Genomic DNA, 25,541 nt, shown 5'->3' on the forward strand with positions numbered 1-25,541 from the left:
TGATTCACGCTTATTATATTTTGATACGTGGCCGCAATATATTTGGCGGGAATTTGATCCCATAGTTATCTTTCATATTTCATCTGTAACATAGTAGGCTAAACATAAACAACAGCGCCCATCTGTGCCGTTAATTCATTCACACACAGAAATGTGATTCAAAATCAAGTCTTTTTGCATTTACAGACATTAGAACAAAGCACAAGAATAAAAAACTTAGGGTAGCTACTCACAATTCTCGGCTAGATCGGTCGCTCTTTAAAATGAAAATAAACCAGTACATGTTCTGAGGTAAATGTCCCAGGATTACTCCTCACAGTCACAGCCTCACAAGCCGAAAAGGTACATTAATCTGATGATTAAATTTGTTGTGTTATCGCGTTTATGAGGGACGTTGACACGTTTGCATGTGTCGCTTCAGATCATTTGCGTTTGAATACCGCACGCTCTCCGTGGGCGTGTCACATTAGCAGAATAATGAGCTGAGAGAACGATAATGAGATCGGCTGACACCCCTCTCTTTTTTATAGATTACATAAACAGAGAATATTTATTTTAGTTTTGAATTAGATATTTTAAAAGTACAAACTTAAATGATTATAAAGATATATTGCTCATGCTTGGGTGAATAGTATTCGCTGAGTTTTGTTTAAGTTTAGAGACGTGCTCCAGAAAAAAGGTTAACCGAGATGGAGAGACAGAAAGCACACCCTGTTTATTTTCTTTATTTTACAAAAGCACAATGTTTTATTTCGATTGTAAGTGGACACATAAAAAAATAGACATTCAACAGTTTATTTTTTTATATTTCTTAAGTGTGTATGACCAAAAATGACAGAGTATTTTAAGTCTATTTTCCTGCTACTGTATGTGAAAAAAATCGAGCAAAACGTGCCGGCGCGTTTGTCGACCCCAGAGGGTTAAAGAAATCTTAAACATCATAGCCACACAAATGGGGTTCAGGCAATGCGTATTGGTTATATTCACTGCATGCATAACGTTAGCCTATTCATAACAAAACGAAATATAAAACAACCCTGCCTCTTTTCATTTAAATTCTAAAAATATTACAATTATTAATATGGTCCAGGCAATATGTGCATTTGTACTAAACAACAAATGTTGCAGTAAACAACATTACAGTGCTCATCTTCACTGTAATAAAATTAAAAATGACAAAACTCAACTCTGTCTCTTTTTGTTAAACTTCAGTTTTATCAATAATAGCCATTATAAAAGTATAAGTAAAAGGTACATGAAGCTATACAATAAGAAATAAAGCAAACCATTCAGTCAAAAGTCAGCGCTCTAGTCTAACGTTACAACAGTAAAGTTAAATAGCCTAAATATATAAAGTTTTGGAACTTCACTTAGCCCTCAACCATTGGCCAGGGAACAAATGATAGATTCACGAGACCAAAGATCGCCCGTTAGGTCTACACAAGACGAATTATATCTCATATTAAACCACTACAGAGACGTCAGCAGCAAACATCATAACGACTAGCCGAGGAAAGGCTGTTCCAGGCGGGGTACATGAGCGCCGAACGCCCTGTGATCGCCTGGAATGGATCTCACAACCTAGATCAAATTTTCATAAATCTTTATAAATAAACCACAGATTTGAGCTTTAAACAACTACATTCTCACCTGAAAAACTCTTAAAATGACATTTTGAGACACAATGACAGTAATATATTTCAACTGTATATTAAAAAATGGTGCTTCTTATGTTGTCATTCCCCTTCTAGCACGTGCAAGTGACTATTCTCTGTCAACCAATCAACATTCTGCAGTGAGTCTAGCTCCACCCTTTAGGTACCGTACCACTGTGCTAAGTACCCCAACGGAAGGGTACTGAAAAAGTGGTATGGCTTTTGGCAGTGGAAACGGAAATAGTTGCGTACCATACTGTACTGTACCGTACCGCACCGCTCGGAAACAAGCCATAAGTAACCGACATGTACTCGGACTTATGCCTCAGCTGTCGGTTGAAATACTTCCCTCTGGTTCTCCGAAACGGACGTAAGAAGCATCATCACCGCACGTGATCGCTAGTTAACCCTTTAACACGTACGATCGTTCACGCCGGTGTGATTAGACACATAAATAGACTACCTACTAGCAAACAATACATTTATTGTTTGTAAAATACACAACGATGTCCATGGAAGCAGCAATAACAATCCTTTCAATTATAAATTGAAGACGTGTTTATATGCATATTGTGTAGGTAACTATAAAATTTACTCTATTCTTCTCACACTTCATTGGCCACTTTCATGTATTTTGGGAGAAGTGGATGAATTGACGCGCTATAGGCCTAAATCTGACAGATGCAATTCTCTGAACTGCGGTGCGTACTAACATGGCGAACATTATGCGTTAGATCAACTAACATGAGTCATGACCATTATAAAGGTTTCTTAAAAGACAAAACACATTCACTTACATGTATTTAAGAATAAAAAATATCAGCCAAGGACTGACTCGCCCGTCACGCAACCAATCACAATCACGTTTTGTTCCGCACCATGTTTAGTGTGAAAATGTAAAGTTGATGTCCCTACAATAACAGACCTACATACATCTAATAAATTAGTCAGGAGTCAGGAGAGGTGTCATATTTGGCCAGAGAAGACAAGAAATGTGTTAATATTTCTGCAAAAGAGAAGCTAGTTTGTAGCACACCAAGAATACACACTACTTTGCTGTTATTAGAAATGTAACTGCTATTTAGTGTTAAATTATTGTAGTTGGGTTAGGTGGCTTGGGTTTTATTGTGAATTTATTATGAAAATTTGTTGTGTTTTGTATTTAGTACACTTTAAATATTTCAGTATACTTTAAAAAAATCTATATATTGTTAATTTTTAAGATTATTTTATTTATTTATTTTTCAATAAAAAAGCCGTTCTTTAATGTCATTCACCATCGTTTTGAGGCTCTTTTTTTAAAGTATCGGTTCAGGCACCGTTTAGGCAGCGGTACCGTTTTAAAAGTATTGATTTGGCACCGGAAAAAAAAAAAACGATAGCCAACTCCAGTGAAAACTATGAATAGTTGTGCGTTCACTGTGTTTTTATCCTTGTTCGACTCCTTTGTGAGTCGAGTCTCCTGTGCGATCTGTGTTTGTTTGATGCTCAGAGCTTCAGTCATTTATGAGGTTGTGCTTTGTGTTAAGACGCTGCTTGAGAATGTTGACAGAAAGACAGTTTATTTGGGTTTGAAACAGAGCCATGATGTCTTGGTTGATTAATTGATTGATTGGTTGGTTGGTTGATCGATTTGATTGGTAACTTGGTTGGGTTTTTTTCTTGATTGATTTATGATTGATTTGATTGGTTGGTTGTTTGTTCCCCTTCAGGGACTACCGCTGCGTGAAATCGCAGTGGGAACGCCCTCAGCGTGACGCGTCTGAAGCATGAATGAAATCAGTCAATGGAGAGAATGAGCGTACGGCGAGTGACGTCATCGACCAGGAAGCTATAAATATCCCCTGAGTACACAACACTCCAGCTTTTAGTTACTTCAGCAGCTCTGTGTGTGTCTGAATCTGTCGATTGTGTTTGTCTGTTTTGTCAGGAGTTTTCACTATATATATTTTATATAAAAAAACCAATATGAGCGAGCAGTATAAGAAGTGTGTTCCCCCCTGTACTCGGCACATCACGGGTGGGGATTCACACGAGCTAAGTGTGGCTTGTTTGGGAGTGCAGCAATGCCCTGTCGGCTCTCGAGGGAGTCGATTGTCAGCATTGCGAGCGTTTTCCCTTGAGAACTCTGCGCTCGCGGCGATCGCTCTTTGAGGAGAGTGATTTGCTGCGAGCTCCCCGAGGCTCGGGTCCCGCTTCTGTTGAGGCAGAGCGGCGGCGCTTGTCTTGGGGCTCGCAGATGGATCTCGCTGGCGACGTTGAGACGGGCTCCGCCCTATCTCAGCTATCTCCGACGAGATCTAGTGCCTCTCACCCGGCTCTGGAAGCACGCGCTGCGGCGGTTACTTCTGCCCGGGTGGAGGCACATGATGATGTTGAATTGAGATTTTCCAGTTCTGAGGAGCTGGATGTCGAAAGTTTATTATCAGAGAAAACTAGTTTATCACATTATACTGCAAATGAAGAAGGTTTGATGGATGTATTATCTCGGGCTGTTGAAAAGCTAAAAAAAAAAAAAAAAACAGTATCGAGTGGCCAGCTGATAGACAGGTTTCTAGAATTAAAAACAATCTAGATGATAGATTTCTGTCTGCACGACCTCAACCTTCTAGCCGGTGCTTACCGTTCTTCCCAGATCTTCATGCTGAGGTTTCAAAGACCTGGGTTAGACCGGTTTCAAGCAGAATTTACACAAATCAGTCCAATGCTTATGGTAACATTGTTGGTGCTAAATCTGCTGGTTATGTGACGATACTGTAGGCGGAGGAGACGCTTGCGAGCTATCTCTCTCCTGCTTCATCGTCTTCACTTAAAGCACCGGCTCTTCCACCAAAAAATAAATAAATAAATATATATACCTCTGTGCTGGTGGGGAAGGCTTACTCGGTGGCACGGCAGGCGGCTGCATGTTTGCATACGATGACTTTTATGCAGGCTTTTCAGGCCGACCTGCTCAAAAGGAAATCTGAGGGGAGTCCCCGCCGAGAGAGACTTGCGTTCACCTCCCTTAAGGGTGCCCTGTCTCTCCCGGCGCCCTCAGGGGCCCGTCCTACTAACCCTGCCGAAACAGGGCGTAGAAGGGTCTGGCGAGTGCTTTCCCGAGGGACGCTCGCCGCCTCTAAGGAGGGTTCTAGTCTGTTCAGACCAGTCGTTCCCTGCCGGTGCGCCGTTACAGGGCACTGTGTCTGTCACGCAGAATGTTCAACCAGAGCAAAGTCTTTCGTCGAGTTCGTCTTCAAAAAGAGCACAGCAGAAGCGGAGTGTCACGTCTCGTGCCCCCCTGCAGAGAAACTGGAGGGACGAGGCGGGGTGCTCTCCAGCGCGGCCTTCTCGGGGCAGGACTGATCTGAGGACAGTCATTGTCGCCAGAAAGGCCGCGTCGAAAAAGTCCTGACGGGCTGAACGTCAGGACTCTGAGGGTGGTCCCCATCGGGAAAAACTTGAGTTCACCGCACAAAAACACGGTGCCCTGTCTTTCTCGATGCCCTCAGGGGTCTGTTCTACTAACCCTGCCTATACAGGGCGTAGAGAGACTCGGCGAGCGATTTCCCGAGGGACGCTCGCCCCCTCCAAGGAGGGTTGTGGAGTGCTCAGACCAGCTGTTTCCTGCCAGTATGTTACAGGGCGCTGTGTCTGTCACTCGGGATGTTCATCCGGAGGCCAGCCTCGAGAGGCTGGTTCCCTTAGTAGAGTTCCTGGCGGAATGGGTCCCCCACCCAGCAGGGAGTTAGGATACTACTTCATCGAAAAAAAAAAAAATCCTGACGTGCTGAACGTCAGGGTTCTGAGGGTGGTCCCTATCGTGAAAGACCTGAGTTCACTGCACAAGAACACGGTGCCCTGTCTTTTCCGATGCCCTCAGTGGTCTGCTCTACTAACCCTGCCTTCACAGGGCGTAGAGAGACTCGGCGAGCGATTTCCCGAGGGACGCTCGCCCCCTCCGAGGAGGGTTGTGGAGTGCCCAGACCAGCTGTTCCCTGCCAGTACGTTACAGGGCGCTGTGTCTGTCACTGGGGATGTTCAAATCAGATCCGAGGACTGGTTTGTCATGATAGATCTAAAGGACGTTTACTTCCATGTATCTATCCTCCCTCAACACAGGAAGTTCCTGAGGTTCGCTTTCGGGGGCGAAGCGTACCAATATCGGGTTCTTCCGTTCGGCCTAGCACTGTCACCCCGAACATTCACGAAGTGTACGGATGCTGCTATAGCCCCGCTGAGGTTACAGGGCATCCGCTTTCGGTACTATATAGACGATTGCTTGATTCTAGCTCAATCGGAACAACAGGCGGTTCGGCACCGAGATGTCGTTCTTGCTCATATCAAGTGACTGGGGCTGAGGCTCAACGCCAAAAAGAGTGTTCTTTCTCCATTACAGAGAACCACTTTTCTAGGTGTAGTGTGGGATTCAACGACGATGCAGGCACGATTGTCACCTGCTCGTATTGCTTTGATTCTCGCTGCAGTAGATCAGGTCAAGCTAGGCCAGTCATCCACTGTAAAACAGTTCCAGAGACTGCTAGGTCTCATGGCAGCTGCGTCCAACGTGATACCTCTTGGCCTCTTGCACATGAGACTGTTACAGTGGTGGCTCAGGACCAAGGGATTCTCCCCGAGGGGAAATCCGCTTCGCATGATCGTGAGTTTGCGACGGTGTCATCACGCCCTGATCATGTGGAAAGATCCTTGGTTTCTGTCCCAAGGCCCTGTGTTAGGAGCTCCTTGTCGTCGCGTTATGCTAATGACAGATGCCTCTCTCACGGGTGGGCTCAGGGTCTGTGGGAGGACCATCATCGTCTGTGGCACTTAAACTGCCTAGAGATGTTGACGGTGTTTCAGGCTCTGAAACACTTCCTCCCAGACCTAAGGGGCCACCATGTTCTTGTCCAGACAGACAACACATCGGTGGTTTCTTATATCAACCATCAGGGGGGTTTGCGTTCTCGCCCGCTTTACAAACTGGCACGTCAGATCCTTCTATGGTCCCAGGGGAAAATTCTTTCTCTGAGAGCTTTTATCTCCCGGGGTATTTAAATCAGGGGGCAGACATCCTGTTAAGACAGGGGCCGAGGCCCGGGGAATGGAGTCTTCACCCCGAGGTGGTGGAACTCCTATGGAAACATTTCGGTCTTGCCGAGGTAGACCTATTTGCTTCTCGAGAAACATCACACTGCCCGCTGTGGTTCTCTCACAGCAATCCAGCCCCGCTGGGGTTGGATGCGATGGTACATCCGTGGCCGAGGTCACGCTTGTACGCTTTTCCCCCGATCGCTCTGCTCCCAGGAGTTCTGGAGAGGGTTCGCCGGGACGGGCTCAGTCTCCTGCTAATAGCCCCGTTCTGGTCGGCCCGGGTATGGTTTGCGGACCTAGTGTCTCTCCTCAACGGCTCTCCCCTAGAGATACCGATCAGGAGAGATCTGCTCTCTCAGGCGAGTGGGTCGATCCTTCACCCCCGTCTAGAGCTATGGAGGCTGTGGGCTTGGCCTCTGAGGGGGCCCAGCTCATAGATTCTGGTCTCTCGGCTGAGGTCGTTGAGACCATCCTCCGATCCAGAGCTCCCTCCACGAGGAAGTTATATGCCGCGAGGTGGAAACTTTTCACCTCTTGGTGTGGAGAGCGCCAGCAGGACCCAGTTAACTGCCCGGTTGGTACAGTCCTGGATTTCCTGCAGGACCGTCTCTCCACAGGGTTATCCCACTCCACACTGAAGGTGTATGTGGCGGCCTTAGCTGCTTACCACACCCCTTCAAGTGGAGGTTCCCTCGGGAAACACCCGCTTATGTCTCGCTTCCTTCGTGTCACCTTGAGGCTGAGGCCTGCAGTTCGCACAAGGGTACCAGCTTGGGATCTGGCCGTCATCTTAGAAGGTCTCTCCCTTGCTCCTTTCGAGCCCATCGAGGAAGTTTCGGAAAAGTTTCTTACTCTAAAGACTATCCTTCTTCTCGCTATCTCATCTCTAAAAAGAATTGGAGATATTCAAGCACTTTCGGTGGCTCCCTCGTGCCTGGAATTTGCTCCTGGTTGGTTAAGGCCTTTCTCTTTCCAAGACCAGGTTATGTTCCTAAGGTTCCAACTGTTTCAGTTAGACCTATAGTTCTGCAGGTTTTCTGTCCTCCGCCTTTTCTGACGTCAGACCAGGAGAAAATTAATTTGCTGTGCCCAGTTTGGGTTTTGATGCTTACGTCCACAGAGCTGCCCTGTGGAGGAGATCGGAACAAATGTTCGTCTGTTTGGGTCACCTAAGAAAGGGTGTATCTAGAAAAAGGATGAGCAAGTGGGTGGTCGAGGCCATCCCACTTGCTTATGGTTCGGCCCATCAGCCTTCACTTTGGCTGTAAGGGCTCATTCCACCCGGAGTATGGCTGCTTCTACAGCTCTTCTTTCAGGAGCTTCTCTTCAGGACGTTTGTGATGCGGCAGGCTGGTCCTCACCGCACACTTTCGTTAGATTTTATTCCCTCGATCTTAGCTCCACTCCCGGGGCTCAGGTTCTCTCGTCGGTTTGTGTCTCCTAATGACACACGACGGGGATTTGGTCGTATGGGGATGTGGGTATTGCGTTCCCACTGCGATTTCACGCAGCGGTAGTCCCTGAAGGGGAACGTCCCGGGTTACGTATGTAACCCTAGTTCCCCGAAGGGACGGACGCTGCGTGTCCTGCCATACTCTCGGCATCCCCTTGGGTCGCTGCTTCAGTAACTTTTAAGCTGGAGTGTTGTGTACTCAGGGGATATTTATAGCTTCCTGGTCGATGACGTCACTCGCCGTACGCTCATTCTCTCCATTGACTGATTTCATTCATGCTTCAGACGCGTCACGCTGAGGGCGTTCCCACTGCGATTTCACGCAGCGTCCGTCCCTTCGGGGAACTAGGGTTACATACGTAACCCGGGACGTTTTATTGGTTGATTTTTCTTGGATGATTGGTGGTTTGTTTGTTTTTTCTACTTGGTTGGTTGTTTTTTTCTTGGGTTGATTAGTTAATTGATTTGATTGGTTGGGTAGTTTGTTGTTTTTTTATTGGTTGGTTAATTGATTCGATTGGTTGGTTGTTTTGTTATTTTCTTGGTTTATTGGTTGGTTGGTAGATTTTGATTAGTTGGTTGGGTTTTTTTCTTGGTTGATTGTTTGTTTGGTTGATTGATTCGTTAGTTTTTTTCTTGGGTTTGTTGGTTGGTTGATTGATTTGATTGGTTGGTTGTTGTTTTTTCTTGGTTGATTGATTCGATTGGTTGTTGGTTTTTTCTTGGGTTGGTTGATTAATTTGATTGGTTGGTTGGGTTTTTTTCTTGGTTTATTGGTTGATTGATTGGTTGTTTTGTTCTTGAAAGGGGTGGTTGTTTGGTTTTTGTTGTTTTTCTTGGGTTGGTTGGTTGATTTGGTTGGTTGTTTTTTTTTACTCGGTTTATTGATCGGTTGATTGATTCGATTGGTTTTTTGGTTGATTGGTTGTATTGTTCTTGGATGATTGGTTAGTTTTCTACTTGGTTTGGTTGATTGATGGATTGTTTTTATTGGTTGGTTTAGTTGATTGGTTGATTAGTTGGGTGGTTATTTTCTTGGTTTGGTTTATTAGTTGGTTGGTTGTTTTCTTGGTTGGTGGGTGGTTGGTTGATTGGTTGTTGTCTTTATTGGTTTGTTGGTTGATTGGTCGTTTTTTTACTTGGTTGGTGGTTTTCTTGGTTGTTTGGTTTATTAGTTGGTTTCTTGGTTGGATGGTTGTTTGTTTGGTTATTTTCTTGGTTTTTGGTTGGTTGTTTCCTTGGTAGTTTGATTGATTGGTTGGTTTTGTTGGTCGTTAGGTTGGTTGTTTGGTTGATATTTTAAATTGGTTGTTTGGTCTGATTGATTGGTGTAGTTGATTGGTTGGCTGTTGTTTTTTTAGTTTATTGGTTGGTTGGTAGTTTGGCTGCTTGGTTCCAGACAGTCATCACTGTACTACAGGACATTGTGACAAACGTTACAATAAACACATAATACGCTATATATACAGATGGTTTACATGAAAATATATGAATATCTTAATTAGAGCGATGTCATGTCCTTTCAGGTGGACCATGTGGTGAACGGACACGCCGCTTCCAGGCAGCTGAAAGAGCAGGCGGAGAAGAGGTGAGCATCAGTCGCTCTGATGCGTTTCTGTTCTCACTCAGTCTGATCGCTGATCTTTTCTCTGCAGTGGGAAACACGTTTACTCCTGCCTGAACCTCCATCTGGAGCACATGTCTGGAGACGCAGCACAGCTGGGCAGCTGACGGCCGGCCTGCACATCTGGCCTGATTTCCACGGCAACCGCTCTCCTCTGGCCGACCAGACATCACGGGGATCGGTGAGGAACGCTGTGCTTATTACAGTGCTGATGAAAAAATATAATAGTTTTCATTGTACTGCCTTTAATTTAATTTAATTTTTTATTATTTATTAATAAAACTGATAACTGGACGTACATTTTCTGCAGAATATGTGAGTGGTGCTTACTGCGGCAAAATTTGGCACCAGGCAGTTGTTCGGATGTTGTGGGTGGTTGCTAGGGTTGTTAGTGTAGTTGGTAGGCAGTTGCTATGGTGCTGCTAGAATGAGAATATTGAGAATGAACTCCAAATTAACATTTATAGTAATGACAATCTTTTTTTTTAATTATATTTTTGGGCTTTTTTCCTTTATTTCAGAGGACATAAATGTGGATTTAACAGGGACATTTGCTTAATGTCATGAAAATAATGTTAATAGCCCTAGAAAGTACTTTTTTCTTTATGTTCTAGAAAGAAAGATTTTCTTTACGTTTAATATAATTTCTTATTTTTAACCATTAAGAAAAAAGACACATCAGATAGTTTTAGCTTTTATAACTAATGTTTGCAGTGGTGGAGAGTTGATTGATGATGTCACTGCTGGTGTGTGCAGGTTGTGGGACTCACTTTATCACAGACACTGGATGATTTAGCTCTGCTGTATCTAGCAACTCTTCAGGCCATCGCTGTAAGACACACACCACACACACACACACTCTCTCTCACATACACACACACAAACACACTCTCACTCACACACTAACTAAGTGTTCAGTATTACAGTGTTAATGTGATTGTGTGTCTCTGTTGTATGAAGCTTGGCACCAGACACATCCTAGATGCCATGAAAGAGGCAGGATATGACATCACAACCCTCTTCCTGTGCGGGGGGCTGAGCAAGAACGCGCTGTTCGTACAGACACACGCCAACACCACGGGTCAGTGCTCACTCACACACACGCTCATATATCTGACATGACATGACCAACACCACGGGTCAATGCTCACTCACACACACACTCACTCATTTATCTGACATGGTAGAGACCTGCGCGGGACGGATTTTATCCCGTTCCTGCAAAAATATATGTTGTTTTCTCCCGCTGCTGCCCCCAACAATCAAGTTTCGTCCCGCTCCCGCCCGCAAAATCCCGCGGGTAGACGTATAAGTACTGCCTGCTACTCTGTGATTTTTTTCACTTGCTCCCCTGTTGAATATAAAAAATAAAATAAAAAATAAACGGAAAATAAACAAATGTTTCGTTTTATTTGCATTTAATTCAATGGATGAACATGAACAAGGAACTTAGAACAAATAAATACAGTAAAAAAGTAAGAAATGTACATAAATAAAAATATACCATAACATGGCGTGTGTCATGCGGTGCAGACATTTTGCCTCTGTGTGGTAGGCTTGGCTGTTCTGCGCCTATGAACCACGCGAGAGTTAGCTTCCGACCATGTGCCTGTAAATCGTTTTTATTTTAGTTATCCTTGTTGGTTGTGCATTAGATAAATAACGGTTTATTTGTTTCTAGTTATTTTATTTTGTTCTATATTTCCCACAAATAATTTTATTTTCCCGCAACCCGCACACAATAATATCTTGCTGCCCGCACCCGCATTCACCCATCAAATATTGTCCCGCGCCGCACTCGGTTGCGCTGGGTCCCGGGGTAGTCTCGCAGAAGTGCAGGTCTCTACACTCAGGTATCTGACATGACATGACCAACACCACGGGTCAGTGCTCTGAGGGATGTGTGTGTGTGTTTCAGGGCTGCCGGGAGATGGTTCTCACTGCGGAACATGAAATCCACGGGGAGGAGTCGGATCCACTCCTCCCACCTTACATACACCTAAACCTAGCCAACTCCGCCCCCTGATCCCTAAACACACCCCTAATCCCTAAACCCAACCCTAATCCTACCCATCTCCACCCCTTGGATCTTGATCCGACTCCTCCCCGTGGATCTCATGTACTGCATTGAGGTGCTACTGGCTGCAGAACACAAAGCAGCAATTCGTAACAGAAATATGGACTATGAAATTGCGAGGCATTATGTACAAGCTAATCATGGTTCCAGTGCGTCCTTAAAATTTTTGGGTATTGAAAAAATTCTACCCTCCCAGCGAGGAGGTGACATAGTGAAGTCCCTACTACAATGGGACGCTTTCTGGATTTTCACTCTTAACACAGTAGAACCAAATGGCCTTAATGAGGAACTGGGCCTTTCATGCTTTCTATAATTCATGTTTTTTATAATTCACATTCTTAGTTAATTATAGACATGTTGTTAGCGGGTCTGCATGTACACTTTTTTTGTGTATATGTTTGTGTGTGTGTATATATAGGCTATCTATCTATCTACAAACAGGGGGGGTTGGGGTTCGTGTACTTGCGCGCGCCTAGGACTGAAGCACCTTTTAGATAGGACGCGGAACGCTGCGCTGCGCTTTGAAACCTATTAATTTCAAGGACTTCCAAAGATACATAACAGCTACAAGTATATGCACTATGCAAGCACTATATACATGATTCACCCTATTATACTTTATCGACACAAATTGATAAGTCAAACAGCAAACTGCAATCCCCAAATACTCTTTTAATCGACGATTGCTTATGGCTTATAAGTAACTTAAATAAAACTAGCTACATTACTAGTTCTCATTAAAGAACTACATTCGATTCTATTCGATACATTCAGGTGCCAAAGGCTTACTCTCAGTACGGTTGACTCTTCTCAGTCTCTCAGGTGCCAAAGGCTTACTCTCAGTACGGTTGACTCTTCTCAGTCTCTCAGGTGCCAAAGGCTTACTCTCAGTACGGTTGACTCTTCTCAGTTTCTCAGGTGCCAAAGGCTTACTCTCAGTACGGTTGACTCTTCTCAGTCTCTCAGGTGCCAAAGGCTTATTCTCCGTACGGTGAACTCTTCTCAGTCTCTCAGGTGCCAAAGGCTTACTCTCAGTACGGTTGACTCTTCTGATTCTCTCAGGTGCCAAAGGCTTACTCTCAGTACGGTTGACTCTTCTCAGTCTCTCAGGTGCCAAAGGCTTACTCTCAGTACGGTTGACTCTTCTCAGTCTCTCAGGTGCCAAAGGCTTACTCTCAGTACGGTTGGTTCTTCTCAGTACAACAGGTGTAGGAAGCTTACGGCTGTGAAGGAGCGTCGACTGGACAGCAAGTAGGTACTCCACGTACGTTTGGTCTTCCCAATACGTCGGTGCAGTAGGCTTAGGGCTGTGAAGGAGCGTCGACTGGCAGCAGGTAAATCCTCTCAATACAGTTGGTTCTTCTTAGTTCAACAGGTGCAGAAAGCTTACGGCTGTGAAGGAGCATCGACTGGACAGCAAGTAGGTACTCCACGTACGTTTGGTCTTCCCAATATGTCGGTGCAGAAGGCTTGGGGCTGTGAAGGGCGTCGACTGGGCAGCAGGTAACTGGGTTTATTCCCACTCCCAAGAACAGCGAGGATGAGACGAGAATGCACCGGCCTCAGATGGAACACACTCCGAACAGCAGGTAACTGGATTTTCTCCGTCCCCCAGAACAGCATCAATAATGAAGCAGAGTACAACAGGATTTAGATACACAACACTCAGAACAACGGGTACCTGAGGTTTCCTCCGTTCTCCACAACAGCAACGATGAGACAAATGCAGCGGGCTTCAGATGGGACGCACTCAGAACAGCAGGTAACTGGATTTTCCCCGTCCTCCAGAACAGCATCAATGATGAATCAGAATACAACAGGCTTTGGATATTCAACACTCAGAACAGCAGGTAACTGGATTTTCCCCGTTCTCCAGAACAGCATCAATGATGAATCAGAATACAACAGGCTTTGGATATTCAACACTCAGAACAGCAGGTAACTGGATTTTCCCCGTTCTCCAGAACAGCTTCAATGATGAATCAGAATACAGCAGGCTTAAAGTCCGTTTTCACTTAATCTCTTCCTCAGAAAACTCCCGACTGTAACACAAGGCAAGACCGATGGACATGTGACAGAATTCTGTACAGTAAGCATTCAATAACTCCACTTCAACCACACACAGTGGGACACAGCATTAACTCACGTCACTCTCATCCACTCCGTGAAATTTAAGGTCACGGCCAACCTCCTCGCTCTGGACAGCGGGTTTCAACAATTCAGCGACTGCAATCACAAATCCTAACAGCTGTCTTCTCATTCAGACATCTGGACTCCGTTTTTTATGTCATTTCTCCTCATATATAATCTTTTCGTGTATGACCCACATATAATACAGCCAGTAGAAGGTTGGTACTTATCTTCACCCCAGTAAGTGGACTCGATAATACTTCATAGATGACTTCGCCCTCTGCCTCTCTGTTCTCCGTCACCCAGTTCTTCGTAGCGGATTCCCTTCCCACGGATCGATCTCGCCAGCCAATTTGTCCCACAGAAATCTCTCACTCTCTCTCAGCAAGAAGAAAAGTTTGAACGCCGCAGCAATCCCACCCAACCCACTCAGTCTCTCAAAGTTTTGCTTTTGTCTGTTCCTAAAAGCGACATGTCCCAATCGTCACACAGTCACTTAATGCGCCGCACCTTCTGTCACTTTGCCATCAGCGGCTGCTGTTCCTATGGTAGCGACGCATCTGAGGCCGGCTTGGTGTTCAGTTGAAACCGCTCCGGGCGGAAACATCCCCCCGTGGGCTGTGTAGTTCCGTCTCTAGTTCGTCACCTTGTGACAACTTCACCAAGGATACGGCTCACTTCAGGACTCAAACGGGAAGTAAGAAGGTAAGAGTTCTTCTCAATACAGAATCCTTTCGTCAGTGCACAGTAGTGGGACAATGATTCAAAGGCTTACTTCACCAGCGATGCTGCATACTTCCAGACTCAGACGGTAAGTAGGAAGGTAAGGATTCTTCTCAGTATAGGATACTTTCGTCAGTGCACAGTAGTGAGACAGTGATTGAAAAGCTTACTTCACCAGCGATGCTGCATACTTCTAGACTCAGGCGGTAAGTAGGAAGGTAAGAATTCTTCTCAGTATAGGATACTTTTGTCAGTGCACAGTAGTGAGACAGTGATTTAAAAGCTTACTTCACCAGCAATACTGCATACTTCTAGACTCAGACGGTAAGTAGGAAGGTAAGAATTCTTCTCAGTACAAGATACTTTCGTCAGTGCACAGTAGTGGGAGACGGTGGTTTAAAAGCTTACTTCACCAGCAATGCTGCATACTTCTAGACTCAGACAGTAAGTAGGAAGATAAGGATTTTTCTCAGTATAGAATACTTTCGTCAGTGCACAGTAGTGAAACAATGATTTTAAAAGCTTACTTCACCAGCGATGCTGCATACTTCTAGACTCAGGCGGTAAGTAGGAAGGTAAGGATTCTTCTCAGTATAGGATACTGTCGTCAGTGCACAGTAGTGAGACAGTGATTTAAAAGCTTACTTCACCAGCAATGCTGCATACTTCTAGACTCAGACGGTAAGTAGGAAGATAAGAATTCTTCTCAGTACAAGAAACTTTCGTCAGTGCACAGTAGTGGGAGACGGTGGTTTAAAAGCTTACTTCACCAGCCATGCTGCATACTTCTAGACTCAGACAGTAAGTAGGAAGGTAAGGATTCTTCTCAGTATAAGATACTTTCAGCAGTGCACAGTAGTGAAACAGTGACTTAAAAGCTTTCTTCACCAGCGATGCTGCATACTTCTAGACTCAGACCGTAAGTAGGAAGATAAGGATTTTTCAAAGTATAGAACACTTTCGTCGGTGCACAGTAGTGAGACAGTGGTTTAAAAGCTTACTTCACCAGCGATGCTGCATACTTCCAGACTCAGACGTTAAGTAGGAAGGTAAGGATTCTTCTCAGTATAGAATACTTTCGTCAGTACACAGTAGTGAAACAATGATTTAAAAAAATTACTTCACGAGCGATACTGCATACTTCCAGACTCAGATGGTAAGTAGGAAGGTAAAGGATTCTTCTCAACATAGGATACTGTTCGTCAGTGCAAAGTAGTGAGACAGTGATTTAAAAGCTTACTTCACCAGCGATACTGCATACTTCCAAACTCAGCTGTATCACTCTGGGCTTCTGATGGAGAGCAGATATAATAACTTTTCACAAACGTGTAAGCAGGGGTTGGGGCCGCTTCTCAGTAAAAGCACACCACACTCGTGTTCACTTCAAATCCACAGCCATGAATCAATGTATATAAATAAGGCAAAAACACTGCAATTCACTCACACGATAGGGCTGATCAGAGGCCTCAATCCATTCGTTACACTCCCGTGGGGGATATTTAATCCTCAGTTCCTCCTCAACACACTCTGAAACACATAGCTTCCCCAACAGTCAGATTTACATTCACTGCATCCTCTTCAAGCTTTTCGAATGTTCATAAGATGAAATCAATTCACTTATCTTTCTCTCTTCCCCACATCCAGACAACTTCCCCGAGTAAAGCTTGAGCCCCAAACTGCTCCAAAAACAAAACAGACCACATCCACGTCCCGTTCCCCGAAACCTCTCTGGATAGCCCTTTTATCTTTGGCTTGTGAAGCCGGACACCTGTGTGAACGCCGCTCCTCTCTCTCTTGCACCTGCAGTGCATTAGCGCTAATCAGGCCGGGCAATGTTTCTGCCACACCTGGAACTGGAGTGGGATGTGTCGCAAACAAATCGTTCCCTCGAGAAACTCGTGACTCACCAAGAGGGTTCCGCTCACTACGCGTTTTTGTCACCCGTGACATCCCCCCCGCCAATCGGTTCTAGTCCCGAGAACCGGTGTTCTTCAATTCCATTCGCCATACCTCTCAGGAGGCTGTCCTCGGGTGTCCCGCTGAGACCGTCGGAGTGGCGAGGGCGGAGCCACTCTTGCTTCAACTTCAGGGTCCCTCGGGACCACAGACCACCCTACCATGAGTACCTCTGGGGCGGGTGGCGCACTTGGGGCCTCGGCCGCTAGCTGCGAATAGTTCGGACATGGACGGAGCAAGTTTCGATGGAGCACCCGTATCGGTCCTGGTTTCCCCTCGGGTCGTACCGAGTAAACTGGAGCATCAGGCCCTTGTCGTCGTTCCACCACATATGGCGTCGACTCCCAGCGATCGCGGAGCTTCCCCTTCCCTGAGCGCCGGTTGTCCCTTACCAGCACTCGCTCCCCTGGTAACAAAGGGGCCTCTCGGGCAGTCCGGTCGTATAGCCGCTTGTTCTTGGCGGCTGCTGCACTCAGATGATCTGAGACTCGTCGGTAGGCATCGAGCAGTTGGTGGTGGTGCCGATTCACCCAGTCAGTGGTACTATACCCTCTTTCTGCAGCCTCGGTCCCCAGGAGCAAGTCCACAGGTAAGCGGAGATGGCGCCCAAACATAAGGTAGGAAGGAGCATACCCGGTGATACTGTGCACACTATTGTTATAGGCTTGCAACAGAGAGGGGAGACTCTCGGCCCATTGGCCCTGTTGTTCACTCTCTAGGGTCCCCAATAACCCCAACAGGGTCTGGTTCAACCTTTCGCACCCCCGTTACCCTGAGGATGGTATGAGGTCGTATGGGTCTTCCGGCACCCATAAAGGTGGCTCAGCTCTTGGATCACTCGGGACTCAAAATTTGAACCTTGGTCTGAGTGTAGGGTCTCTGGGGAGCCAAAAGGTTGTATCACTGCCCTCCAAAGGGCGCTGGCTGTGGTAACTGTCGTCTGATCTACAGTGGGATTGCCCTAGGCGTATTTAGTTAATAGGTCAGTCATCACCAGGATATTTTGAAATCGATCCGTCGGCCGACCTAAAGTCAGGAAATCGATTCCTATGATGTGCAGAGGTGCTTTGGGCCACAGGGGGACCAATGGGGCTCGGACTTCCTTCCTGCGTTTGAACAACGTACACAGTGGACAACTCTGAACGAACTCCTCAACTTTCTTTTCCATCCTAGGCCAGTAGAAATACCTCCTCAGCAGAGACAGCGTCTTCTCTTGGCCCTGATGGCCAGTATGGGTGTGGAATGCAGTCAATAGCTCCGAGACTTGGCCCTCCGGTACCACCACCTGGTGTACTGTCTCCTGTGTTCGGAGATCTTGCATCGAATGGCAGATTACCCCTTCTCTAAGTCGCAGCCTCTTCCACTGCCTTAGGAGATGTTGTACTCCCACCGTCTGAGCCCGCTTTCCTCTGCTCTCGGCATGTATCCCTGTCTAAGGTACAACGTAACCTGACACAGGTCTGCATCTCCCAGCTGCAGCCTTCTCCACCGCCCGGGGTCCCACCCCCAACTAGACGGAACAGCCCTCAGGGTCCCGGGAGCTTCCACCATTGCCATCAGCAACTCGTCTTCAGGGCCAGGGGTACAAAGGGGTGTTTGGTTGTCCCTCCGGATGACTGGGAGTCTGGACAGGGCGTCCGCATTTACGTGTTCTCTGCCGGGTCGGTATTTAAGCTGTTAATCATAATTTGCTAGTTGTGCCACCCAACGCTGTTCTACTGCCCCCAACTTGGCGGTCTGCAAGTGTACTAATGGATTATTATCCGTAATCACCGTCACCTTGGCTCCCAACAGATAATCTTTGAACTTCTCCGTCATGGCCCACTTCATTGCCAGTAGTTCGATTTTGAAGGAACTGTAATTTGCCGCGTTCCGCTCTGCGGGATGTAAACTTTGACTTGCGTATGCAATCACTCTCTCCACTCCTTGGTGCTCTTGGGCCAACACGGCTCCCAAACCTGCATTGCTGGCGTCAGTGTACAGAAGGAACGGCTGGGTGAAGTCTGCGTAGGCCAAGATAGGGGCCCTCAGAAGTTCCTGCTTGAGGTTCTGTAAGGTGGTCTCACAGGTGGAATCCCAATGCACTGACGGGGAGCCTTTGCCACGGGCACGTCCGGAACCAGCAAGGAGTTGGTTCAATGGCCAAGCAAGCCCAGATAATCCTTTTATAAAGCGTCGACAAAATCCCACGAACCCCAGGAACGACCGCACCTGTCTCACTGCCCGGGGTGGCTCCCACCCTTGGACAGCCGCCACCTTCTCCGGGTCGGGGGATATCCCTGCAGCACTGACACAATGTCCCAAGAACTGTACCTTCTTCCGCAATAACTGGCATTTGTCTGGCCTAAGCTTTAGCCCATATTTCTCCATGGCCCTGAACACTTCCTGTGTTCCTCCTCCTCCCTAGGTGGTCCTCCTCCCACCTAGATGGTGCAGGTGAGTGCGGAAGTCAGGGGAGAAGACGATCACATCGTCCAGGTATACCGGCGTTGAGTCGACCAGTTGTCCCCCTAGACAGTGCTGCATCAAGCGCTGAAAGGTCGCAGGAGCATTGCACAGGCCGAACCGCATCCGGTCCCATTCAAATAACCCAAACGGGGTGGTGAAGGCTGTCTTCTCTCTATCTCGGTCGTCTACCTGCACCTGCCAGTATCCACTCGCCAGGTCCAATGTGGAGTACCACGCCGCTTGTGTGAGACAGGTGAGTGAGTCTTCAATCCGTGGCAACGGGAATGTATCTTTCTTCGTTACACTGTTGAGTTTGCGGTAGTCAACGCAGAACCTCCAAGCTCCCGTTTTCTTCTGAACCAGAACAATTGGCGCCGCCCTGGGACTACTGCTCTCTCGAACAATTCCTCCCTCCAGCATCCCTTTCAACAGGGCGCGGACCTCGGCATAGAGGGTGGGTGGCACCGGACGATACCGCTCTTGGCTAGGCATCGCCTCACCGGTAGGTATTTGATGCCTCACTACCCCTGTGCAGCCATAGTCTTCTTCGTGGGTCGAGAACACATGTTGCCATTTTCTCAAGAGCTCCTGGAGCTGTAACACCTGTTCCTCCTCCAGATTTTCACCCTTCAGGGACTCTCCCATCAAATGGGTCGGCACCCCTCCTCCCACAGAGCCTGGTTCTGCCTCAACTGGGCGGACGGCGACTTCCACCACCGCAGAGCTCACCTGCCTGAAGCAGACGTACTGATGCTTGTGAACCTGGGCAGAGCGTACCGAGGAAACTCGAACCAGACGTTGGTGTCGACGAAGGAGCACGGAGTAGGGATTGGCATTCCGCACCTTTACTGAGACTCGCCCACGGTGGATGGCCGTTAGCCCGTGAGCCACTTCAATGGGTTGACAGTCCTCATGGGGCTCTACCAGGACACAGGTACCCGTCCCACAGGGTCCTGCAGGTACTCGGACCCAAAGCACGGTCTCGCTCTGGGCTGGGACAGACAAAGCGTACCGACAGGCTACTCGACCGATGCCTTCTCTCTCCTTCACTTGACTAGCCACGTGCACTCTTCGGCAATCGGCCAGAATCCGGTCCCTGTCCTGCTTCGCCGATGACAGAGAAGTCCGAGCTGGCCGTCCCAGAAACAATTCCTCCGAGCAATCCAGTATAACGTTCATCCCTAGGAGTGCTCGATGAATGCCCAAGCAATGATCTCGGACGATAACGACCCCTTTCTGTTGGACGGGAACCCCTTGGACCAGAAAGTCTACCACGATGTACCCAGTGTAAGGGATGTCCAGACCATTTGCCCCCGTAAAGTCAGACTAGAAGCATCCACTGCTTGGAGCCGATGATCTGCAACCAACTCCTGGGCCAGGCTCTCCGAAAATAACGTAACTTGAGAACCTGTATCGACCAGACAATCTATCGTGACTCCGTTAGCTTGAACCTCCACGGTGGGACAGCGCCCAACCCTGTCGTCTCGTAAAACAGGAACAGGAGGAGGGTCACACAAAGGGGTCCCGGCCACTTGACCCACAGTAGCCGGTGGGACTAAAAACCCCCTTGAGAACCCCGACGGAGCCCACACTGACGACTGATGTGTCCCAGCTCCACAATTAATACAGATGGGCCTTCCCTGGTCATCCCACTGGAACCGGGGGCCCACAGGACGTAGGGGGCGGCGCACAGGAGCTCGCCCCTTCTCCGAATACGACCTCTCTCTCACCATCGATCCGCCCTCGACTCGACCCCGACGAAGTTCACCCAACAGCCGGCCAAACTGCTCCCACAATTTCAAGGAGTATGCCCGAAGAGTCTGCTTAGGCCCCTGTTGATAGTTAAAGAACTGGGCACGAAGAGTGGCCACCGGGGTAGAGTCTCCATATAATCCGGACAGGAAATCGAAGATAGTTTTCGCGGTAGACCGTGTGGCTTCTGATGCAGCAAGAACTTCTCTTTTGGCTTCTGCTTCCAAAGACCCCAACACAAACATTACTTTCTGTGATGCACTCAGTCCCTGTAATCCGGCCAGATATTCCGTCTGCGCCTTCCAATCGTGCAAGCCCAACTCCGATCCTGGCCCTCCATAGCGCTGTGCCCAGGGAGCTCCCATAAAGATCGGTATGACTTTTGAGACAGGTGAAGGCCATCGTACCAAGGAGCTGTAGGCAGACTGCCATGCAGAATGACCTCTGTTCTGTTGTTTGTGGAATTTACAGACTGTCACACTGCCTGCAGAGCAGATTATGGGAAGGAGCCATCTTCTAAAAAGCACATGTGTCTCATCAATAGGTTTCTGTAGTGTAGTGGTCATCACGTTCGCCTAACACGCGAAAGGTCCTCGGTTTGAAACCGAGCAGAAACAGTGGTTGGATTCTGACAGAAAATTTAAACTGTTTGCCACGCTAGGTGGGTGCAGCACTCATTTCTTTTATATGCTTTTTAATAAGCGTGCACCTAAAGATTTATGTCTGCAACCTGAAGACGTGTTTCCGTAGTGTAGTGGTTATCACGTTCGCCTCACACGCGAAAGGTCCCCAGTTCGAAACTGGGCGGAAACTGTGGGTGGTTTTTGCAAAAATTTCGTATGCGATTTTCTGTTGAGCAGGTCAGTACACTTGCAGGGATGTTTGTGGTTTAATCTCTTTAGAAAAGGACAAAAATAAAACAAATGACCATTGAGGTTTCCTGTACAGTAATATAAAATGTTTGGTCTGCCAACAAAATTAGCAGCATTTTGCCATGTTAAAAACACTGGGCAATCTATAGTTTCAGTCGCTTTTGAACAAGCGTACCCTAGAAGCGGTGGGACTGACGTCCAAATCAAGTTTCCGTAGTGTAGTGGTTATCACGTTTGCTTTACACGCGAAAGGCCCTCAGTTCAAAACTGGGCGGAAACAAGTGGAGGCATGTTAAATATAAATGCTGCAATTCGATACAAAACCCTTACTTTTAAGACAGGTGAAGGCCATCGTACCCAGGAGCTGTAGGCAGACTGCCATGCCGAATGACCTCTGTTCTGTTGTTTGTGGAATTCACAGACTGTCACACTGCTTGCAGAGTAGATTATGGGAAGGAGCCATCTTCTAAAAAGCACATGTGCATCATAAATAGGTTTCTGTAGTGTAGTGTTCATCACGTTCGCCTAACACGCGAAAGGTCCTCTGTTCGAAACCGAGCAGAAACAGTGGTTGGATTCTGACAGAAAATTTAAACTGTTTGCCACGCTAGGTGGTAGCAGCGCTCATTTCCTTTATATGCTTTTTAATAAGCGTGCAGCTAAAGAATTATGTCTGCCACCTGAAGAAGTGTTTCCGTAGTGTAGTGGTTATCGCGTTCGCCTCACACGCGAAAGGTCCCCAGTTCGAAACTGGGTGGAAACTGTGGGTGGTTTTTACAAAAATTTCTTATGCGATTTTCTGTTGAGCAGGTCAGTACACTTGCAGGGATGCAGGCACATTTTCTGTCAAAAATAAAACAAATGACCGTTGAGGTTTCCTGTACAGTAATAAAAAATGTTTGGTCTGCCAACAAAATTAGCAGCTTTTTGCCATGTTTAAAACACTGGGCAGTCTATAGTTTCAGTCGTTTTTGAACAAGCGTACCCTAGAGGAGGTGGGACTGACGTCCAAATCAAGTGTCCGTAGTGTAGTGGTTATCACGTTCGCTTTACACGCGACAGGTCCTCAGTTCAAAACTGGGTGGAAACAAGTGGAGGCATGTTAAATATAAATGCTGCAAATCGCTACAAAACCCTTGTGAAGGCCATCGTACCAAGGAGCTGTAGGCAGATTGCCATGCCGAATAACCTCTGTTCTGTTGTTTGTGGAATTTACAAACTGTCACACTGCTTGCAGAGCAGATTATGGGAAGGAGGGATCTTCTAAAAAGCACATGCTCCATCAATAGGTTTCTGTAGTGTAGTGGTCATCACGTTCGCCTCACACGCGAAAGGTCCCCAGTTCAAAACTGGGTGGAAACAAGTGGAGGCATTTTAAATGTAATGCTCCAATTCGCTACAAAACCCTTGCTTTTGAGACAGGTGAAGGCCATCGTACCAAGGAGCTGTAGGCAGACTGCCATGCCGAATGACCTCTGTTCTGTTGTTTGTGGAATTCACAGACTGTCACACTGCTTGCAGAGCAGATTATGGGAAGGAGCCATCTTCTAAAAAGCATATGCCATGATATCACGTTCGCTTTACACGCAAAGGTCTTCAGTTCAAAACTGGGCGGAAACAAGTGGAGGCATGTTAAATATAAATGCTGCAATTCGATACAAAACCCTTACTTTTAAGACAGGTGAAGGCCATCGTACCCAGGAGCTGTAGGCAGACTGCCATGCCGAATGACCTCTGTTCTGTTGTTTGTGGAATTCACAGACTGTCACACTGCTTGCAGAGTAGATTATGGGAAGGAGCCATCTTCTAAAAAGCACATGTGCCTCATCAATAGGTTTCTGTAGTGTAGTGTTCATCATGTTCGCCTCACACGCGAAAGGTCCCCAGTTCGAAACTGGGCGGAAACTAAGCTTGGTTTTTGCAAAAATTTCGTATGCGATTTTCTGTTGAGCAGGTCAGTACACTTGCAGGGATGTTTGTTGTTTAATCTCTTTAGAAAAGGACAAAAATAAAACAAATGACCATTGAGGTTTCCTGTACAGTAATATAAAATGTTCGGCCAACAAAATTAGCAGCTTTTTGCCATGTTAAAAACACTGGGCAGTCTATAGTTTCAGTCGCTTTTGAACAAGCGTACGCTAGAAGAGGTGGGAATGAGATCCAAATCAAGTTTCCGTAGTGTAGTGGTTATCACGTTCGCTTTACACGCAAAAGGTCCTCAGTTCAAAATTGGGTGGAAACAAGTGGAGGCATGTTAAATATAAATGCTGCAATTCGCTACAAAACCCTTACTTTTAAGACAGGTGAAGGCCATCGTACCAAGGAGCTGTAGGCAGACTGCCATGCCGAATGACACTAGGTGGGTACCGTCCAAATCAAGTTTCCGTAGTGTAGTGGTTATCACGTTCGCTTTACACGCGAAAGGTCCTCAGTTCAATACTGGGCGGAAACAAGTGGAGGCATTTTAAATTTAATGCTCCAATTCGCTACAAAACCCTTACTTTTGAGACAGGTGAAGGCCATCGTACCAAGGAGCTGTAGGCAGACTGCCATGCCGAATTACCTCTGTTCTGTTGTTTGTGGAATTCACAGACTGTCACACTGCTTGCAGAGTAGATTATGGGAAGGAGGCATCTTCTAAAAAGCACATGTACCTCATCAATAGGTTTCTGTAGTGTAGTGGTTATCACGTTCGCCTAACACGCAAAAGGTCCTCTGTTCGAAACCGAGCAGAAACAGTGGTTGGATTCTGACAGAAAATTTAAACTTTTTGCCACACTAGGTGGGTGCAGCGCTCATTTCCTTTATATGCTTTTTAATAAGGGTGCACCTAAAGATTTATGTCTGCAACCTGAAGACTTGTTTCCATAGTGTAGTGGTTATCACATTTGCCTCACACGCGAAAGGTCCCCAGTTCGAAACTGGGCGGAAACTGTGGGTGTTTTTTGCAAAAATTTCGTATGCGATTTTCTGTTGAGCAGGTCAGTACACTTGCAGGGATGTTTGTGGTTTAATCTCTTTAAAAAAGGACAAAAATAAAACAAATGACCATTGAGGTTTCCTGTGAAGTAATATAAAATGTTCGGTCTGCCAACAAAATTAGCAGCTTTTTGCCATGTTAAAAACACCGGCCAGTCTATAGTTTCAGTCGCTTTTGAACAAGCGTACCCTAGAAGTGGTGGGACTGACGTCTAAATCAAGTTTCCGTAGTGTAGTGGTTATCACGTTTGCTTTACACGCGAAAGGTCCTCAGTTCAAAACTGGGCGGAAACAAGTGGAGGCATTTTAAATGTAATGCTCCAATTCGCTACAAAACCCTTGCTTTTGAGACAGGTGAAGGCCATCGTACCAAGGAGCTGTAGGCAGACTGCCATGCCGAATGACCTCTGTTCTGTTGTTTGTGGAATTCACAGACTATCACACTGCTTGCAGAGTAGATTATGGGAAGGAGCCATCTTCTAAAAAGCACATGCCATGATATCACGTTCGCTTTACACGCAAAGGTCTTCAGTTCAAAACTGGGCGGAAACAAGTGGAGGCATGTTAAATATAAATGCTGCAATTCGATACAAAACCCTTACATTTAAGACAGGTGAAGGCCATCGTACCCAGGAGCTGTAGGCAGACTGCCATGCCGAATTACCTCTGTTCTGTTGTTTGTGGAATTCACAGACTGTCACACTGCTTGCAGAGTAGATTATGGGAAGGAGGCATCTTCTAAAAAGCACATGTACCTCATCAATAGGTTTCTGTAGTGTAGTGTTCATCACGTTCGCCTAAC

General features: G+C 46.7%; 9 non-coding genes and 1 pseudogene across 9 annotated transcripts; all 10 read left to right on the top strand.

Moving 5' to 3' along the window:
- LOC143712781 (FGGY carbohydrate kinase domain-containing protein-like) overlaps positions 1–17,943 on the top strand; it is a 43,270-nt pseudogene extending 25,327 nt beyond the window's left edge.
- Positions 17,944–21,432: 3,489 nt separating this feature from the next.
- trnav-aac (transfer RNA valine (anticodon AAC)) lies at positions 21,433–21,505 on the top strand. Its single transcript has one exon. It is a non-coding gene; the product is annotated as a tRNA-Val (tRNA).
- Positions 21,506–21,628: 123 nt separating this feature from the next.
- On the top strand, positions 21,629–21,701 carry trnav-cac (transfer RNA valine (anticodon CAC)). The gene has a single exon. It is a non-coding gene; the product is annotated as a tRNA-Val (tRNA).
- A 266-nt stretch (positions 21,702–21,967) lies between these two features.
- Positions 21,968–22,040, top strand: trnav-uac (transfer RNA valine (anticodon UAC)). Its single transcript has one exon. It is a non-coding gene; the product is annotated as a tRNA-Val (tRNA).
- A 410-nt stretch (positions 22,041–22,450) lies between these two features.
- Positions 22,451–22,523, top strand: trnav-cac (transfer RNA valine (anticodon CAC)). Its single transcript has one exon. It is a non-coding gene; the product is annotated as a tRNA-Val (tRNA).
- A 526-nt stretch (positions 22,524–23,049) lies between these two features.
- On the top strand, positions 23,050–23,122 carry trnav-cac (transfer RNA valine (anticodon CAC)). The gene has a single exon. It is a non-coding gene; the product is annotated as a tRNA-Val (tRNA).
- Positions 23,123–23,594: 472 nt separating this feature from the next.
- On the top strand, positions 23,595–23,667 carry trnav-cac (transfer RNA valine (anticodon CAC)). Its single transcript has one exon. It is a non-coding gene; the product is annotated as a tRNA-Val (tRNA).
- Positions 23,668–24,139: 472 nt separating this feature from the next.
- Positions 24,140–24,212, top strand: trnav-uac (transfer RNA valine (anticodon UAC)). Its single transcript has one exon. It is a non-coding gene; the product is annotated as a tRNA-Val (tRNA).
- Positions 24,213–24,621: 409 nt separating this feature from the next.
- On the top strand, positions 24,622–24,694 carry trnav-cac (transfer RNA valine (anticodon CAC)). Its single transcript has one exon. It is a non-coding gene; the product is annotated as a tRNA-Val (tRNA).
- A 266-nt stretch (positions 24,695–24,960) lies between these two features.
- trnav-uac (transfer RNA valine (anticodon UAC)) lies at positions 24,961–25,033 on the top strand. Its single transcript has one exon. It is a non-coding gene; the product is annotated as a tRNA-Val (tRNA).
- The last annotated feature ends 508 nt before the right edge of the window (positions 25,034–25,541 follow it).

Source organism: Siphateles boraxobius, unplaced genomic scaffold (assembly GCF_051911475.1).
Source record: "Siphateles boraxobius isolate OS27281-9 unplaced genomic scaffold, OSU_SipBor_1 51, whole genome shotgun sequence".
NCBI classification, from domain to species: Eukaryota; Metazoa; Chordata; class Actinopteri; order Cypriniformes; family Leuciscidae; genus Siphateles; species Siphateles boraxobius.